The 21,201-nt window shown below is 43.0% G+C and overlaps 1 protein-coding gene across 1 annotated transcript in view; it reads right to left on the minus strand.

The window, feature by feature from the left end:
- The window catches only part of LOC121583482 (regulator of G-protein signaling 3-like), a 57,717-nt gene extending 43,979 nt beyond the window's left edge, over positions 1-13,738 (minus strand). Inside the window, exon 1 of the mRNA XM_041899632.2 lies at positions 13,648-13,738. The gene's annotated coding sequence lies outside the window, so the exon portion shown is untranslated. The remainder of the gene's footprint in view (positions 1-13,647) is intronic.
- Between the last annotated feature and the right edge of the window lie 7,463 nt (positions 13,739-21,201).

The following is a 21,201-nucleotide window of genomic DNA, read 5'->3' on the forward strand; positions in this document are numbered from 1 at the left end:
GGAGGCCTACAAACCTGACTCCGTTACACCAGCTCTGTCAGGAGGAATGGGCCAAAATTCACCCAACTTATTGTGGGAAAGCTTGTGGAAGGCTACCCGAAATGTTTGACCCAAGTTAAACAATTTAAAGGCAATGCTACCAAATACTAATTGAGTGTATGTAAACTTCTGACCCCCTGGGAATGTGATGAAATAAATAAAAGCTGAAATAAATCATTCTCTCTACTATTATTCCACAAAGTGGTGATCCTAACTGACCTAAAACAGGGACTTTTTACTAGGATTAAATGTCAGGAATTGTGAAAAACAGAGTTTAAATGTATTTGGCTAAGGTGTATGTAAACTTCCGACTTCAACTGCATTCTTTACATCAACAACATAGGAATCACTACAAAACTTATTGTATGACCTCTTATACACAATATTAGGCCCAGCCTTTGGAACTTTGGTTTTCCTAGATATGGCTACAATATTGTGATCACTACATCCAATAGATTTGGATACTGCTTTCAAACAAATCTCTGCAGCATTAGTAAAGATATGATCAATACATGTTGATGTTTTATTTGCTGTACTGTTTGTAACTACCCTGGTAGGTTGACTGATAGCCTGAACCAGGTTGCAGGCACTGGTTACAGTTTGAAGCGTTCTCTTGAGTGGGCAGCCTGATGAAAGCCAGTCAATATTTAAATCACCCAGAAAGTATACCTCTCTATTGATATCACATACATTATCAAGCATTTCACACATGTTATCCAGATACTGACTGTTAGCACTTGGTGGTCTATAGCAGCTTCCCACCAGAATGGGCTTTAGGTGAGGCAGATGAACCTGTAGCCATATTACTTCAACAGTATTTAACATGAGATCCTCTCTAATCTTCACAGGAATGAGGTTCTGAATATAAACAGCAACACCTCCATCATTGGCATTTCTATACTTTCTGTAAATGTTATAACCTTGTATTGCTACCACTGTATCATCAAAGGTATTATATAAGTGCGTTTCAGAGATAGTCAGAATATGAATGTCATCTGTTACTAGCAAATTATTGATTTCATGAACCTTGTTCCTTAAGCTACATATGTTAACGTGGGCTATTTTGAGCACTTTTTTTCTGGGACGCTTACTTGTTTTTATTGCTTTACTGGGAATCAGTAGATGTGGTCATGTTCTTTATGCAAGTGCAGGGTGAGCTGCACACAGTGGTCTTCCTCCTCGGGCACACCGGCTCAGTGCTAACAGTATAAATCTGTTTTTTAGGCACATAACATGTTCATCAACGTGTTTGTGTCTTGTCAACAACAACCATAAAAAACAAGCGTATTTGTGTGTGTTTCCTGCCACAGCCAATCAGTCAGTCAGTCAGCAGGAGGAGGAGGTAAATTTGGCTGTCACCATGGCGGTGGAGGCGGTGACATGGCGTTGGGGGTGACATACAGTATGAGAGGATAAATGATGAGAGCCTAAATTAAGATGATGATTGGAGAAACAAAACAAAACAATGGTTTGAGTATTGTGTAATTGACAGTTCAACATGGCAGGAAGTGGACAGAGGAAAGGACAGAGGATATGTGACCTATTAGGACGGGAGGTCTCACTTTGGATCAACTGGACAGTAGCTTGCCTAGTTAAATAAAAAATAATAAACAAAAATGAGGCATGAGTTACCCTTTAGTCAGAGCAGCATCAGTACAAACATCAGTGCAGATCTGAGTTATATACACTCTCTCAAACACACAAACATTTTTCCCACTCAGCAAGGGGAAAGAAACAGCTCATTTAATCTTCTGATTGAACTCACTTGTCATAACACCTTTGAGATGTGAGGACAGCAGCTCTACAGTGCCTTGCAAAAGTATTCATCCCCCTTGGTGTTTTTCCTATTTTGTTCCATTACAACCTGTAATTTAAATGGATTTTTATTTGGATTTCATGTAATGGACATACACAACATAGTCCAAATTGGTGAAATGAGATGAAAAAAACTACTTGTTTCAAACATTCTACATAAATAACGGAAAAGTGGTATTCACCCCCTTTGCTATGAAGCCCCTAAATAAGATCTGGTGCAACCAATTACCTTCAGAAGTCACATAATTAGTTAAATAAAGTCCACCTGTGTGCAATCTAAGTGCCACATGATCTCAGTATATATACACCTGTTCTGAAAGGCCCCAGAGTCTGCAACACCACTAAGCAAGGTGCACCACCAAGCAAGCGGCACCATGGAGCTCTCCAAACAGGTCAGGGACAAAGTTGTGGAGAAGTACAGATCAGGGTTGGGTTATATAAAAAATATCCGAAACTTTGAACATCCCACGGAGCACCATTAAATCCATTATTAAAAAAATTGAAAGAATATGGCACCACAACAAACCTGCCAAGAGAGGGCCGCCCACCAAAACTTACGGACCAGGCAAGGAGGGCATTAATCAGAGAGGCAACAAAGAGACCAAAGATAACCCTGAAGGAGCTGCAAAGCTCCACAGCGGAGATTGGAGTATCTGTCAATAGGACCACTTTAAGCCGTACACTCCACAGAGCTGGGCTTTACGGAAGAGTGGCCAGAAAAAAGCCATTGCTTAAAGAAAAAAATAAGCAAACACGTTTGGTGTTCGCCAAAAGCCATGTGGGAGACTCCCCAAACATATGGAAGAATGTACTCTGGTCAGATGAGACTACAATTTAGCTTTTTGGCCATCAAGGAAAACGCTATGTCTGGCGCAAACCCAACACCTCTCATCACCCCGAGAACACCATCCCCGAGAACACCATCCCCACAGTGAAGCATGGTGGTGGCAGCATCATGCTGTGGGGATGTTTTTCATCGGCAGGGACTGGGAAACTGGTCAGAATTGAAGGAATGATGGATGGCACTAAATACAGGGAAATTCTTGAGGGAAACCTATTTCAGTCTTCCAGAGATTTGAGACTGGGACGGAGGTTCACCTTCCAGCAGGAAAATGACCCTAAGCATACTGCTAAAGCAACACTTGAGTGGTTTAAGGGGAAACATTTAAATGTCTTAGAATGGCCTAGTCAAAGCCCAGACCTCAATCCAATTGAGAATCTGTGGTATGACTTTAAGATTGCTGTACACCAGCGGAACCCATCCAACTTGAAGGAGCTGGAGCAGTTTTGCCTTGAAAAATGGGCAAAAATCTCAGTGGCTAGATGTGCCAAGCTTATAGAGACATACCCCAAGAGACTTGCAGCTGTAATTGCTGCAAAAGGTGGCTCTACAAGGTATTGACTTTGGGGGGGTGAATAGTTATTCACGCTCAAGTTTTCTGTTTTTTTGTCTTATTTCTTGTTAGTTTCACAAGAAAAAATATTTTGCGTCTTCAAAGTGGTAGGCATGTTGTGTAAATCAAATGATACAAACCCCCAAAAATCTATTTTAATTCCACGTTGTAAGGCAACAAAATAGGAAAAATGCCAAGGGGGGTGAATACTTTCGCAAGCCACTGTATGTGAAACAGGGAGATATTATTGATGCTTGACATTTACTATAATTTCATATAAATATTTAATCTGCAGATTAAAAAGCATTTCAAGCCATCTGTTAAAGGCCAGCAACAAAAACAATCTAATAATATGCAGTAGAAAGGTCTCAAGTGTTCCAGTAGGCATTGATGGAAACAAGCGTGAAATATCATTGAATATGATTGCCACTGTTGTTGTTTTAGAGGAACTCTTTTTTTATCTGACATTATTATTGACTGTGATCTATGATGGATTGCCACAGGCATAGTTCAGATTCATCTTTGTCATTCCTCTTTTGCTTCCAATGTCAGCAGCGATGTCAAGCCAATACTATGCCTCTCCTCTAAAACCTACTATAGGGAAGTGGGTTGGGTAGGTGTGTAAATGTTTCAGTCCTTCAGGGGAGGGGAGAGTGTATGTGCGTGCGTGCGTGTGTGTGCATGCGTGTGTGTGCATGTAGATGACACTTTCATGCATAGACCATCTGGCTCATGTGTAGACTATCTGACCCTAGTTGCAACAACATTTGAGGGATGTGCATTAGACATGGTTAAATGCACACACACTTACAGGTCACTTTGTGTCAGTTATAAATACTCTAGCTGTCCTGGAGGGTGAGTACACACACATACACACACACACACACACACACAGAGAGAGAGACAAAGCAGACACAAGCAGACACACACACACATTTAAAAATCCTCTGAAACACTGCCCTCTACATTTACATAATGTAATGTAAATCCATTTTAAAACACACACTCACACACTCATACAAACTCTCTCACACACACTAACACATGTAAACAGACCTTCCTCTACACAGACATACTCTACTCCCACTCAGCCCAGTCCAAGCTCTTCTATGTCCTGGCACCCCAATGGTGGAACCAGCTTCCCCCTGAGTCCCTGTACTTTCTATGCCTGTGATATGTGGTTGTCCCACGTAACTATCTTAAGAGGAATGCACTAACTGTAAGTCGCTCTGGATAAGAGTGTCTGCTAAATTACTAAAACCCAACACTCCAAAACCAGGGTCAGTCCATTGTCCCTTATACATCCAATACATAAGGTTAAGTAAGAGTGTGGGATCTCATGTGATCTGCATTACCTATCCCTGCTGTCTAACCCATTGTCTAACTGTCTAACCCATTGGAGAACATGTTGAAAACTTCTGCATTAGAATGTTTTCACCAGACCAAAAAGGTGGTGTGGTGGATCGCTCTCACTCCCCGAGAAATGCTTAAATTAGCCTTTTAAATGCAAGGCCGGTACCCTGGTCAATTATGCTAACAGTCTGGCCCATGTCGATGTGCACTCCTGCGGAAGGGAAGAGCAGCGGTCTTGCGTGCTGCGCGACACACTCAGAGCAGAGCATGCTGGGTCAAGAGGGAGACTGTGCCGCACTGTGTACAGTGGGGGAAAAAAAGTATTTAGTCAGTCACCAATTGTGCAAGTTCTCCCACTTAAAAAGATGAGAGTTCTAGATAGAACTGCCAAAGGGGGTGGAGTTGCAATCTACTGTAGAGATAGCCTGCAGAGCTCTATCATACTATCCAGGTCTGTGCCCAAACAGTTTGAGCTTCTACTTCTAAAAATCCACCTTTCCAGAAATAAGTCTCTCACTGTTGCCGCTTGCTACAGACCCCCCTCAGCCCCCAGCTGTGCCCTGGACACCATATGTGAATTGATTGCCCCCCATTTATCCTCTGAGTTTGTACTGCTTGGTGACCTAAATTGGGATATGCTTAATACCCCAGCCATCCTACAATCCAAGCTAGATGCCCTCAACCTCACGCAAATTATCAACGAACCTACCAGGTACAACCCTAAATCCTTAAACATGGGTACCCTCATAGATATCATCCTGACTAACATACCCTCTAAATACACCTCAGCTGTCTTCAACCAGGATCTCAGCGATCACTGCCTTATTGCCTGCGTCCGTAACGGGTCCGCGGTCAAACGACCACCCCTCATCACTGTCAAACGCTCCCTAAAACACTTTAGCGAGGAGGCCTTCCTAATTGACCTGGCCCAGGTATCCTGGATGGATATAGATCTCATTCCGTCAGTAGAGGATGCCTGGTTGTTCCTTAAAAGTAATTTCCTCTCAATCTTAAATAAACATGCCCCATTCAAAAAATACAGAACTAAGAACCGATATAGCCCCTGGTTCTCCTCAGACTTGACTGCCCTTGACCAGCACAAAAACATCCTGTGGCGTACAGCATTAGCATCAAATAGCCCCCGCGATATGCAACTTTTCAGGGAAGTTAGGAACCAATATACACAAGCAGTCAGGAAAGCAAAGGCTAACTTATTTTTTTATTTCACCTTTATTTAACCAGGTAAGCCAGTTGAGAACAAGTTCTCATTTACAACTGCGACCTGGCCAAGATAAAGCAAAGCAGTGCGATAAAAACAACAACACAGAGTTACATATGGGGTAAAAAAAAACATAAAGTCAAAAAATACAACAGAAAATATATATACAGTGTGTGCAAATGTAGCAAGTTGTGGAGGTAAGGCAATAAATAGGCTATAGTGCAAAATAATTACAATTAGTATTAACACTGGAATGATAGATGTGCAAGAGATTATGTGCAAATAGAGATACTGGGGTGTAAATGAGCAAAATAAATAACAATATAGGGATGAGGTAGTTGGGTGGGCTAATTTCAGATGGGCTGTGTACAGGTGCAGTGATCGGTAAGGTGCTCTGACAACTGATGCTTAAAGTTAGTGAGGGAGATAAGAGTCTCCAGCTTCAGAGATTTTTGCAATTCGTTCCAGTCATTGGCAGCAGAGAACTGGAAGGAATGACGGCCAAAGGAGGTGTTGGCTTTGGGGATGACCAGTGAGACCTGCTGGAGCGCAGACTACGGGTGGGTGTTGCTATGGTGACCAATGAGCTAAGATAAGGCGGGGATTTGCCTAGCAGTGATTTATAGATGGCCTGGAGCCAGTGGGTTTGACGACGAACATGTAGTGAGGACCAGCCAACAAGAGCGTACAGGTCACAGTGGTGGGTAGTGTATGGGGCTTTGGAGACAAAACGGATGGCACTGTGATAGACTACATCCAATTTGCTGAGTAGAGTTTGAGGCTATTTTGTAAATGACATCGCCGAAGTCAAGGATCGGTAGGATAGTCCGTTTTACGAGGGCATGTTTGGCAGCATGAGTGAAGGAGGCTTTGTTGCGAAATAGGAAGCCGATTCTAGATTTGACTTTGGATTGGAGATTCTTAATGTGAGTCTGGAAGGAGAGTTTACAGTCTAACCAGACACCATGCATCTCTCCCTCTCTCTCTCTCTCGCTCTCTCTCACTCTCTTTCTCTCTCTGTTTTTATTTAACAGCAACGCAGTGATTAACATTAAGAGCCTCCTTTCAGCAAGCTCTTTTGTCATCTCCCATATTTACTTTTAGTCTTCTGATAACACAGCAGTTCTCTTCCTTATGTAACAGATATAACAGAGAGCCAGGCTTACGTCAATTGGATCCCAATTTCCATATTACTTGTTGGGTGGACATAGGCTCTTGTCTTTGTTGGTTCTGTTGCCTGGAAGGCGCTGTGTGGCTAGAACAACTGCATAGAGCAGTTAGTGGTTATATTCTATTGTATTGTATTTTATTTTATTCTATTCTGGTAGGCTAACAGCTGCGTTGTGTGAACAGTGCAGTTTGGCAGATGCAACAGGGCAACAGGGCTGTTACCCAGCCTGCCCCTGGGACTTTGCATTAAGATGGGTCCTAGACTGTTCTCTCTGCTTCCGCACGGCAAGCGGGACCAGTGCATCAAGTCTTACACCAACAGGCTCCTGAATAGCTTCCATCCCCAAGCCATAAGACTGCTAAATAGCTAACTAAATAGCTACACAGACTATCTGAGTTGACAATTTTATAATTGTTGTACACTGTCTCTAAGCACACTCACAGGGCCCTACACACCCACGCACCCTGACACTGTAACACACACACACACAAACACTCACTTCATTATTTGCTCACACACACCTAATATGCACATACATTTATACTAACTCTACACACCCACACACCAACACACCCACTCACATACAATCATCATATGCGCTGCTGCTACTGTTTATAATATATATCCCTAGTAACCTTACCCCTATGCATACATTGCATTGAAAGTATTCAGACCCCTTGACTTTTTCCACATTTTGTTACGTTACAGCATTATTCTAAAATTGATTAAATCGTTTTTTCCCTCATCAATCTACACACAATACCCAATAATGACAAAGCAAAAACAGGTTTACAGAAATATTTGCAAATGTTTAAAAAAATATGAATAATAAAATATCATATTTACATACAGTACCAGTCAAATGTTTTGGACACACCTACTCATTCAAGGGGTTTTATTTATTTTTACTATTTTCTACATTGTAGAACAATAGCGAAGACATCAAAACTATGAAATAACACATGGAATCATGTAGTAACCAAAAAAGTGTTAAACAAATCAAAATATATTTTATATTTTTGATTCCTCAAAGTAGCCACCCTTTGCCTTGATGACAGCTTTGCACACTCTTGGCATTCTCTCAACCAGCTTCATGAGATAGTCACCTGGAATGCATTTCAATTAACAGGTGTGTCTTGATAAAAGTTAATTTGTGGAATTTCTTTCCTTCTTAATGCGTTTGAGCCAATCAGTTGTGTTGTGACAAGGTAGGGGTGGTATACAGAAGATAGCCCTATTTTGTAAAAGGCCAAGTCCATATTATGGCAAGAACAGTTCAAATAAGCAAAGAGAAACGACAGTCCATCATTACTTTAAGACAAGACGGTCAGCCAACACGGAACATTTCAAGAACTTTGAAAGTTTCTTCAAGTGCAGTTACAAAAACCATCAAGTGCTGTGATGAAACTGGCTCTCATGAGGACCACCACAGGAAAGGAAGACCCAGTGTTACCTCTGCTGCAGAGAATAAGTTCTTAGAGTTAACTGCACCTAGAAATTGCAGCCCAAATAAATGCTTCACAGAGTTCAAGTAACAGACACATCTCAACATCAACTGTTCAGAGGAGACTGCGTGAATCAGGCCTTCATGGACGAATTGCTGCAAAGAAACCACTAGAAAAGGACACCAAAAAGAAGAAGAGACTTGCTTGGGCCAAGAAACATGAGCAATGGACATTAGACCGGTGGAAATCTGTTCTTTGGTCTGATGAGTCCAAATTTGAGATTTTTGATTCCAACCAACGTGTCTTTGTGAGACGCAGAGTAGGTGAACGGATGATCTCCGCATGTGTGGTTCCCACAGTGAAGCATGGAGGAGGAAGTGTGATGGTGTGGGGGTGCTTTGCTGGTGATACTGTCTGTGATTTATTTAGAACTCAAGGCACACTTAACCAGCATGGTTACCACAGCATTCTGCAGTGATACACCATCCCATCTGGTTTGTGCTTAGTGGGACTATCATATGTTTTTCAACAGGACAATGACCCAAAACACACCTCCAGGCTGTGTAAGGACTATTTGACCAAGGAGAGTGAAGGAGGAAAAGCATTCCTCGTGAAGCTGGTTGAGAGAATGCCAAGAGTGTGCAAAGCTGTTATCAAGGAAAAGTATGGCTACTTTGAAGAATCTAACATCTAAAATATATTTTGATTTGTTTAACACCTTTTTGGTTACTACTACATGATTCCATATGTGTTATTTCATAGTTTTGATGCCTTCACTATTATTCTACAATGTAGAAATTGCAAAAATAAAGAAAAACCCTTGAATGAGTAGGTGTGTCCAAACTTTTGACTGGTACTGTAAGTATTCAGACCCTTTACTCAGTACTTTGTTGAACACCTTTGGCAGCGATGACAGCATTGTTCTTCTTGGGTATGATGCTACAAGCTTGGCTGGGCCACTCAAGGACATTCAAAGACTTGTCCCGAAGCCACTCCTGCGTTGTCTTGGCTGTGTGCTTACGGTTGTTGTCCTGTTGGAAGGTGAACCTTCCCCCCAGTCTGAGGTCCTGAGCATTCTGGAGCAGGTTTTCATCAAGGATCTCTCTGTACTTTGTTCCATTCATCTTTCCCTCGATCCTGACTAGTCTCCCAGTCCCTGGTGCTGAAAAACATCCCCACAGTATGATGCTGCCATCACCATGCTTCACCGTAGGGATGGTGCCAGGTTTCCTCCAGACGTAATGCTTTTTTCTCATGGTTTGAGAGTCCTTTAGGTGCCTTTTGGCAAACTCCAAGTGGACTGTCATGTGCCTTTTACTGAGGAGTGGTTCTGTCTGGCCACTCTACCATAAAGGTTGGTGGAGTGCTGCAGAGATGGTTGTCCTTCTGGAAGGTTCTCCCATCTCCACAGAGGAACTCTGGAGCTCTGTCAGAGTGACCATTGGGTTCTTGGTCACCTCCTTGACCATGGCCCTTCTCCCCCGATTGCTCAGTTTAGCCAGGCGGACCAGCTCTAGGAAGAGTCTTGGTGGTTCCAAACTTCTTCCATTTAAGAATGATGGAGGCCACTGTGTTCTTGGGGACCTTCAATGCTGCAGAAAGTTTTTGGTACCCTTCCCCAGATCTGTGCATCGACACAATCCTATCTCGGAGCTCTACGGACAATTCCTTTGACCTCATGGCGTGGTTTTTGCTCTGACATGCACTGTCAACTGTGGGACCTTCTATAGACAGGTGTGTGCCTTTTCCAAATCATGTTCAATCAATTGAATTTACCACAGGTGGGCTCCAATCAACTTGTAGAAACATCTCAAGGATGATAGATGGAAACAGGATACACCTGAGCTCAATTTCTAGTCTCATAGCAAAATGTGCAAACATTTCTAAAAAACTGTTTTCGCTTAGTCATTATGGGGTATTGTGTGTGGATTGATGAGGGGAAAAAATAATGTAATCAATTTTAGAATAAGGCTGTAACGTAACAAAATGTGGAAAAAGTCAAGGGGTCTGAATACTTTCCAAATGCACTGTATCTACCTCTATCACTGCAGTATCCCTGCATATTGTAAGTATGGTACTGGAACTGACTGACCCTGTATGTTTACTTACTTTCTCGTGGTCTTCTTATGTCTTATTTTGATTTTTTTGCTCTACCTTATGTTATTTTTAGTATTACATTGTTATTAATTACTGTATTGTTGGGTTTAGAGCTAGCAAGAAAGGCATTTCACTGTACTTATGCACGTGGCATTAAAACTTGAAACTTGAAAGTAGGCCAAAGAGATCAGGCAGGGTTGCATGGCACACCGACCAACACTACACCGCTGTAGGGAACAACACTGGGACTGGTGCTCTGTCAAACCAGATGTGCCCACACATCTGCTCAACTTCCTGCTTTAGCTAGCTATGTCATTTAGCTTCATTGGGCAAATATACTGTAGCCTTTCTGGTCAGTAACTGGAGTATCGCTGGTTCAAGCCCCACTCCTGCTCTTGTGCCTAGATCACTGTATTATCACTGGGATTGGTCTCAGAGGATGGCATAAAGGTGTGAGTTTAAAAACCAAATGTGTCATATAATCATTAGTTGTAACCTGTTATGTCAAGCTGAATGTTGATAAAAAGGCTTTCTTTTCATTTCTTATACAACTAATGACGTGTAAGAGACGGCAAAGGAGACGGATGAAAGATAAAAGTGAATGAGTGAGAGAGAGGGTGGGAGAGAAAGGGAGAGCGAGAGACAAAGGGGTTGAGAAAGAGAGAGAAAAGAACAGAACATGGATGAGAGTGGTACTGTGGGACAGAAAAGAGGGTGAGATGAAGAAAGATAAAGAGAGGAAGGCTACAATAGATTAATTGGATTGCCCAATCCCATGTCCATGTTTCTGGTTAGGACAGACAGAGTTTAGCTGCCCTACATTCACCCAGATGCCGACAGTACAGGAGAGAATAAGCACTGATGTGCGATGCACAAATACACACACACACACACACATGGACACACACTCACACACACACAAGACAACCACAGGCTTCGATATGAAGAGCCAGATCACACACTGTTTCACACACACACACACACACTCACAAAATATGTACACATACACTGATTGTACAAAACATTAGGAACACCTTCCTAATATTGAGTTCATCCCCTTTTGCCCCCAGAACAGACTCAATTCATCGGGGCACGGACTCTACAAGGTGTTGAAAGCGTTCTACAGGAATGCTGGCCCATGTTGACTCCAATGCTTCCCACAGTTGTGTCAAGATGGCTGGATGTCCTTTGGGTGGTTGATACACATGGGAAACTGTTGAGCGTGAAAAACCCAGCAGCGTTGCAGTTCTTGACACACTCAAACCGGTGCGCATGGCACCTACTACCATACCCCGTTCAAAGGCACTTAAATATTTTGTCTTGTCCATTCACCCTCTGAATTGCACATACACGATCCATTTCTCAATTGTCTCAAGGCTTAAAAATCTTTATTTAACCCGTCTCTTCCCCTTCATATACACTGATTGAAGTGGATTTAACAAGTGACATCAATAAGAATCAAATCAAATTGAATTGTCACATACAGGTGTTTATCAGATGCAATTGCGGGTGTAGCGAAATGCTTGTAATAAGGGATCATAGCTTTCACCTGGATTCACCTGGTCAATCTAGGTCATGGAAAGAGCAGGTGTTCCTAATGTGTTGTAGCCTCAGTGTGTACTGTATATTGATCTGATTACACACAACACAACACAACAGGTTTAATCAATATGGAGGAAACATTCAGAGCCATACTGACAGAAATATTGATAGGATTTGAGGAGCATGTCTGTCTGGTCTACATGTAATATCTTATCTTATGTTCACCCTTGGTTAAGATCTATTCAGATGTGAACAAATAAAGAATAATAAACATATGGTTCTTTGTAGAATGCTGAGTGTAGCTCCTACCGTCATGTCTCATCGTCTGGCTATAGCAATGGGCTATCCTTACTCTAACATTATAGCTTTTAGATTCATTTCAGTCCATCAGCTTCAGACTGAAGGAACGTTTTCCCATCTCACCCCTGGGCATGGGTCAGAGCAGCCTCAAGCCATTGTCAGAACACAAATACTTTCTAACCAGCACTAAAAGTCTGAAGTGACAACTGCCCCAGTTCTTATCAGACAGCCATTATATACAGAATAAACACACACACACACACACACACGCACACACACACACACACACACACACACCATTGCAAATTGCATGAGACAATCTGAGCTCAGCCAAGCAGGGCAAATGAGCGTGATTACTATTTCACTGGGTCAATCTCAGTCTGAGAGGATGACATGCAAATATAAATTACACATGGCATACCATTACATGGTAATTAAATAATGCATCAAAGGTGTGTGTCTCTCTCTCACTCACTCACCAATAAAGAGAGACAGAAAAGAGAGAGAGACAAACGAGAGACAGAGAGCAGAGACAGAAAACGAGTGTGACAGAGAGAGAGAGAATAAACACTAAAACCCGCTAATTAAGCGCTTCTATCTTTCTACATCTCAAACAACAACACTATACTATACTGTACTCCTGAGTGCACAAAGACAACACTCACCTACTCTAGGCTGCTCAGGGGGCAGGCACTCAAAAGCATAACTCCTCTATAGTCCACCAGCACCAAGGTCAAAGAGCATAGATAGGTGAGAGAGCAGTCACTCTTCTCCACAGAAAACCGAAAAGATGGTCAGAGTGTGGAGGAAAGAATGAAAGTAAACAGCAGCGTGTGTGCAGCTCTGCAGTTTCACTCCAGCACGCAGTACAAACACAGAGCTCTTTGCAACCACTCAGATGCTGAGCGCTTGTCCAGCCCCCTCCTCCCTCCCCCCTCCCTACTTCTCTCTCCCAATCCCTTACTTCCTTAATCCCCATTTCCCCCCGCACCCCTCGCCCGACCTCCAGACCCATAATGCTAAGCCCCCTTTAGATTGCCCCAGCCGCGAGCCCAGCACTGTCCGCACACAGTCATACACACGTAACACACACACACACACAAACTCGACTCAGTGGTCTGCTGGACACACAAATACACGCCAGACATATGTGTGCACTCATCTGAGCTCCCCTGAATATACCATCATATATTTAAACCCTCATACACACTACATATGGCACACATGTACTGTAGCATACAGAGATGTGGAATGGCTAGATGGTCCACTGACCGGGGGTGTGTTGTTGGTGTCGTTGGGGATGGGAGGACACTCTCAGGTGCTTGGTCTTCCCCAGCTCTTCCCCCAGTAGGTAATACCAGCCCCTGATCTCCTACAGCAGCCAACACAACACAACAACCACACTGTTAGTGTCAGGAAGAGAGAGGAAGGGAAGAGAACAGGAGTATTTGCATTTGAAGCATTTGAATGTGTATTTGCAGTGAAGTATGTGTGGAGGGAGAGAGAATAGTGAAAGAAAGCTGTTCATGATCTGTACTGTATGTTGTCTTGTTTAGAGGCTATTCTGGCTGGGGGGCTCACTATAATGACAAATACATTAAATATGAAATGAAATGAGAGCATTCTTCCTTCCACCGATTCATAAATGCACAAACACACACACTACACACAACACTACCTTCTCTGGCTCCACTGCCCTAGAGCAACGTACACACAAACACACACACAAACACACACACTAACTACACACACTGTACAGTGCAGCAGCTAGCCTAGGTCTTCCTCCATCCAGTGAGAGTGCAGAATGCAGAGTGTTCTCTGTACTGGTCTCTTCTCACTGTCCCTTATTGAGGTGGTTCTAAGCTGAAGTCTGAGCTCTTTTGTAGTAAATAGATGTGATTCTGTGGACTGTAACAATAATCGCTGGTAAAATCATTTTATCTGAGTGGACAGACTTCTGCAGGCTGTGGGGCGAGGGGGAGAGACGAGGGAGAGAGGTTGAGTGGGGGAGGGGAGACATGTACTGTAAGTATAAGCACTGACTGTGCCACCCCTGACTAGTATGATGCCCATTAGACAAACAGAAACCAGAGGGAGGGGCAAGGGGAGAGAGAGAAAGAAAGAAAGAAAGAAAGAAAGAAAGAAAGAAAGAAAGAAAGAAAGAAAGAAAGAAAGAAAGAAAGAAAGAAAGAAAGAAAGAAAGAAAGAAAGAAAGAAAGAAAGAAAGAAAGAAAGAAAGAAAGAAAGAAAGAAAGAAAGAAAGAAAGAAAGAAAGAAAGAAAGAAAGAAAGAAAGAAAGAAAGAAAGAAAGGAGAGAGATAAGGGGGGATAGATGAAGATGAATAAGGCCAAGGAGTTGTGGAGGTTGACAGTAGCAGGAGGGAGCTGAGAGATGAATCTGAGAACTCCCAGTGACTCAATGCTTAATCTCCACATTAGCAAATCAAGCCAATTAAATACAGAGTTTGAAATAAATGCCAGGAAAAGGCTTACTTTGTATGGGAAATAGGCTGAATATTGATTGTGGTCAATGCAGTGTTTGTGTATGTGTGTGTGTGTGTGTGTGTGTGTGTGTGTGTGTGTGTGTGTGTGTGTGTGTGTGTGTGTGTGTGTGTGTGTGTGTGTGTGTGTGTGTGTGTGTGTGTGTGTGTGTGTGTGTGTGTGTGTGTGTGTGTGTGTTGTGGGCATTGTTCTCACAGCTCACATTACAGGAATATAATAAATATGCAGGGACCGCAGAGCAAAATAATTATAAACACCTGAATGTCAGAAGTGGTCTTTTTTTAATGGGTCTGAATCTTAAAATACATAGAATCCTTTCAGTTATCTGAGGTACATTATGAATAAAACACATTGCACTGACCATTGCATCAGAGGCCTGGGTGTGTTTGAGTGAGCATACGACCTGTCTGCTTTAGATTGCCATGGGAAACAACAGGAGTCATATCAATAGTCTCTAAGAGCTTCCTCCCCTTATCTCGTTTCCATTTGCTTATCTCCTATCATGTATTGTCAGATCTGTGCAGATAAAGTAGAGGAGACAAGGAGAGGATGCCACTATAGACTATTGAGAGAGCGTCTGCTAAATGATGTAAATGTAAATGTAAATGAGAGACACCCAGTGAGAGGCACAGACCTCCCTGCCTTTGGGAGTTTTTATATACAGGACTGTGTGAGCACAGGGGGGCGGGAGACAGTTGGATAAATTAAGAGTGAATAATTAAACAGGAAGGTGAAAGAGGAAGAGCTAAGAAAAACTCAGCTGAAACTATAAGTACAGCTGAGGAAATCCCAGCAGTAGTCTACTTTTAGTTTCAGTAACTCCTCTGGTGGAGACACTGAACTTTTAATCTGACACCTCAACTATGGTGACCACATGTCCCGGATTGTGCAGGACAGTCCCGCATTTTGGCCCTTTGTCCAGTGTCCCGCAACCAAACAATAATGTCCCGCATTTTATCAACAAATTCAAACACCACTAATTTAGCAAAAAAGGTTGATTTCATTAAAATAAATATATCATAAGGTACTGGTGATGTTAAACACTTCTCCAATCGTTTTTGAGATCGGATATCCTGCGCAGAGCAAGACGAGACATAGGCCAATATCATGTCATAGGCCTATCTTCAACCAATCACATTTCTCAAATCCTTTCGGGCTAAATTCCAGCTTGGAAAGGACAATTAGGATTAACTACTTACAAAAAGTGTGCTTCTGACGAAGAGCTACAAAAGTAAGTAAATAGCTGTATTAGACTGAAAGACATAAGGTCATTTCCTCAAACTTGTGAGGCTCTCCATGCTCATTCATTGCTCATTCAACATCTTTGCTGCTGCTTCACTTAATCACATTTTAAGTCTTCCTAACTGTTTTACAGTCCCTGAGACCAACCCAAAATGTTTCCTTGGCTAAATATTCCCAGACTGTCATAAAACAGCCACACGTGGTCTCTCCAGTATAGACTACTAGGTGCACTTCATTTGGTGCAGTGGGTGTAGATTGTCAAAAAAAAAAAGGCAGCTGAAAGGCAAGAGGCGTGTGGGAGACTACCAGGAAACTTGACAGGTGTTGTGGCCTGACATAAAATGTTTCACCTATCTGCTGCCCAGTTGAGCGAGGCAGGCAGGCGGCCTATTAAATCACTGAAGGCCTAAGAGGACAGTGTGTTCTGATAGCTCACACAAGTGGACAACAGAAATTGCCTTCCTGCCTTGTTCCTCGCAAATAAAAACAACATTACAGCTTGTTCTCACCTGCTGTGTACTTAAAAGTAACAGTTCTTGCTATAACTATTGAGTTTGTCTCTTCGCCCAACAGCACCCTAACAGCAACTAGGTCTGTCGTGGGTTGGTCAAATACAAACTGCTTTGAGGTCCATACTGATATTTTGTAACACCATAATAGCTGCTGTATGTGAGGGCCGTACTAATATGTTGTAACACCAGAATAACTGCTATATGTGAGGGCAGTACTAATATTGTGAAACACCAGAATAATTGCTATATGTGAGGGCCGTACTAATATTTTGTAACACCAGAATAACTGCTATATGTGAGGGCAGTACTGATCTTTTGTAACACCAGAAGGACTGCTATGAGGGTAGTAGTGAGGTGTTCAAATCAAATCAAAGTGTACTGGTCACATAAACAGATTTGCAGATGTTATCGCAGGTGCAATGAAACGCTTGCGTTTCTAACTCCAACAGTGCAGTAATACCCAGCACATAATCTAAAAAGTAAAAAGGAAGAAGTTAAGAAATCCGGAATATACACTGCCTTCGGAAAGTATTCAGACCCCTTGATTTTTTCCACATTTTGTTAGGTTACAGCCTTATTCTAAAATTGATAATTTTTTACTCATCAATCTACACACGATACCCCATAATGATAAAGCAAAAAAAGGTTTTTAGACATTTTTGCTAAAAATAATAAAAAATAAACGGAAATATTACATTTACATAAATATTCTGACCCTTTACTCAGTACTTTGTTGAACACCTTTGGCAGCGATTACAGCCTCGAGTCTTCTTAGGTATGACGCTACAAGCTTGGCTCACCTGTATTTGGGGAGTTTCTCCCATCTTCTCTACAGATCCTCTCAAGCTCTGTCAGGTTGGATGGGGAGCGTTGCTGCACAGCTATTTTCAGGTCTCTCCAGAGATGTTCGATCGGGTTCCAGTCCGGGCTCTGGCTGGGCCACTCAAGGACATTCAGAGACTTCTCCTGAAGCCACTCCTGCATTGTCTTGGCTGTGTGCTTAGGGTCGTTGTCCTGTTGGAAGGTGAACCTTCGCCCCAGTCTGAGGTCCTGAGCGCTCTGGAGCAGGTTTTCATCAAGGATCTCTCTGTACTTTGCTCCGTTCATCTTTGCCTCGATCCTGACAATTCTCTCAGTCCCTGCCGCTGAAAAACATCCCCACAGCATGATACTGCCACCACCATTCTTCACTGTTGGGAGGGTGCCAGGTTTCCTCCAGATGTGACGCTTGGCATTCAGGCCAAAGAGTTCAATCTTGGTTTCATCGGACCAGAGAATCTTGTTTCTCATGGTCTGAGAGTCTTTATGTGCCTTTTGGCTAACTCCAAGCGGGCTGTCAAGTGCCTTTTACTGAGGAGTGGCTTCCGTCTGGCCACTCTACCATAAAGGCCTGATTGGTGGAGTGATGCAGAGATTGTTGTCCATCTGGAAGGTTCTCTCATCTCCACAGAGGAACTCTAGAGCTCTGTCAGAGTGACCATCGGGTTCTTGGTCACCTCCCTGACCAAGGCCCTTCTCCCCCGATTGCTCAGTTTGGCCGGGCGTGTCTTGGTGGTTCCAAACTTCTTCCATTTAAGAATGATGGAGGCCACTGTGTTCTTGGGGACCTTCAATGCTGCAGACATTTTTTGGTACCCTTCCCCAGATCTGTGCCTCGACACATTTCTGTCTCTGAGCTCTACGGACAATTCCTTCGACCTCATGGCTTGGTTTTTGCTCTGACATGCACTGTCAACTAAGGGACCTTATATAGACAGGTGTGTGCCTTTCCAAATCATGTCCAATCAATTGAATTTACCACAGGTGGACTCCAATTAATTTGTAGAAACATCTCAAGGATGATCAATGGAAACAGGATGCACCTGAGCTAAATTTCGAGTCTCATAGCAAAGGGTCTGAATACTTATGTAAATAAGGTATTTCCGTTATTTTTTTAAATATTAATTTGCTAAACTTTCTTTTTTTTAAACGATTTTTGCTTTATCATTATGGAGTATTGTGTGTAGATGGAGTATTGTGTGTAGATGGAGTATTGTGTGTACTCCTGAGTGGCGCAGTGGTCTAAGGCACTGCATCCCAGTGCCAACTGTGCCACTAGAGATCCTGGTTCGAATCCAGGCTCTGTCGCAGCCGGCCGCGACCGGGAGACTCATGGGCGGCGCACAATTGGCCCAGCGTCGTCCAGGGTAGGGGAGGGAATGGCCGGCAGGGATGTAGCTCAGTTGATAGAGCATGGCGTTTGCAACGCCAGGGTTGTGGGTTCGATTCCCACGGGGGGCCAGTATAAAAAAATATATATATATATGTGTTCACTAACTGTAAGTTGCTCTGGATAAGAGTGTCTGCTAAATGACTAAAATGTAAAAATGTAGATTGCTGAGGATTTTAATTTATGTAATCCATTTTAGATTAAGGCTGTAACATAACAAAATGTTGAAAAAGTCAAGGGGTCTGAATACTTTCCGAAGGCACTGTGTATATATATATATATATATGTATATATATATATATATATATATATATATATATATATATATATATATATATATATATATATATATATATATAATGGTGTGTATAGACATTATGGAAAGTATATGAATAGAAAAGGTGTGTATAACAGTAGTTATGTAGGATGAACCATGACTAGAATACAGTATATACATATAAAGTTGGTAAAATAGTATGTAAACATTTAAGAGTTCCGGTGGGCCTTTTTACCTTGAATTATTCCTTATGGAATTTTTCCTTGGTAAGCCCTTCTCAGTATGTAAACATTATTAGAGTGACCAGTGTTCAATGACTCTATGAACATAGGGCAGCAGTTTCTAAGGTGCAGGGTGGTAGCCGGCTAGTAATAGTGACTAAGGTTCAGGGCAGGGTACTGGGCGGAGGCCGGCTAGTGGTGACTGTTTAACAGTCTGATGGCCTAGAGATAAACAGCCTCTATCAGTCTCTTGGTTCCAGCTTTGATGCACCTGTACTGTCTCCGCCTTCTAGATGGTAGCGGGGTGACCAGGCCGTGGTTCAGGTGGCTGAGGTCCTTGATGATCTTCTTGTCACTGTCTGTGTGAAGGGACCATTTCAGGTGGTCAGTGATGTGCACACGAGGAACTTGAAGCTTTGACCCTCTCCACTGTGGCCCCGTCGATGTGGATGGGGGCATGCTCGCTCTGCTGTCTCTTGTAGTCCAAAATCAACTCCTTCGTTTTGGTGATGTTGAGGGAGAGGTTATTTTCCAAGGAGCCCCTGTGGGGCCTCCGTGTTTAGGATCAGCGTGGCAGATGTGTTGTTGCATACCTTCACCACTTGGGGTAGGCCCATTAGGAAGTCCAGGACCCAGTTGCACAAGGACACCATAAAAACTGCTGTACTGTATCTGTGCTGTAACCATAGACTAATATGGCTGTATCACTAGACTAGAGGGACTGAGGTACAGTAGGCTTTTTGAAGGCAGTAGTGATGTGTTGTAACACCCGAGGCCACAGGGGTGTTTCCTGTGGCCACGGCTGCTCACTCACTCTGGACTAAACAGGTATTTTCATGGTCTGACACACACACACACTCAGAGAGAGGGAGAGAGATAATGACTGAGTGACCCTCTTATACTAAGGTGGAGTAAGGACTGAAGGGTTACAGTGTTATGTGGAGGGTTACAGTGGTATGTGGGTGATTACAGTGGTATGTGGATGGTTACAATGGTGTGTGGAGGGTTGCAGTGGTATGTAGAATGTTACAGTGGTATATGGATGGTTACAGTGGTATGTGGACAGTTACAGTGGTATGTAGAGGGTTACAGTGGTATGTTGAGGGTTACAGTAGTATGTCGAGGTTTACAGTGGTGTGTGGACGGTTACAGTGGTGTGTGGACGGTTACAGTGGTATGTGGAGGGTTACAGTGGTGTGTGGAGGGTTACAGTGGTGTGTGGAGGGTTACAGTGGTGTGTGGAGGGTTACAGTGGTGTGTGGAGGGTTACAGTGGTATGTGGAGGGTTACAGTGGTGTGTGGATGATTACAGTGGTATGTGGACGGTTACAATGGTGTGTGGAGGGTTGCAGTGGTATGTAGAATGTTACAGTGGTATATGGATGGTTACAGTGGTATGTGGACAGTTACAGTGGTATGTAGAGGGTTACAGTGGTATGTCGAGGGTTACAGTAGTATGTCGAGGGTTACAGTGGTGTGTGGACGGTTACAGTGGTGTGTGGAGGGTTACATTTGTATGTGGAGGGTTACAGTGGTATGTAGAGGGTGACAGTGGTATGTGGAAGGTTACAGTGGTGTTTGAAGGGTTACAGTGGTATGTGGAGAGTTACAGTGGTGTGTGGAGGGTTACAGTGGTGTGTGGAGGGTTACAGTGGTGTGTGGAGGGTTACAGTGGTATGTGGAGGGTTACAGTGGTGTGTGGAGGGTTACAGTGGTGTGTGGAGGGTTACAGTGGTGTGTGGAGGGTTACAGTGGTGTGTGGAGGGTTACAGTGGTATGTGGAGGGTTACAGTGGTGTGTGGATGATTACAGGGGTATGTGGACGGTTACAATGGTGTGTGGAGGGTTGCAGTGGTATGTAGA

The sequence above is a fragment of the Coregonus clupeaformis genome, chromosome 15 (assembly GCF_020615455.1).
Source record: "Coregonus clupeaformis isolate EN_2021a chromosome 15, ASM2061545v1, whole genome shotgun sequence".
NCBI lineage: Eukaryota > Metazoa > Chordata > Actinopteri > Salmoniformes > Salmonidae > Coregonus > Coregonus clupeaformis.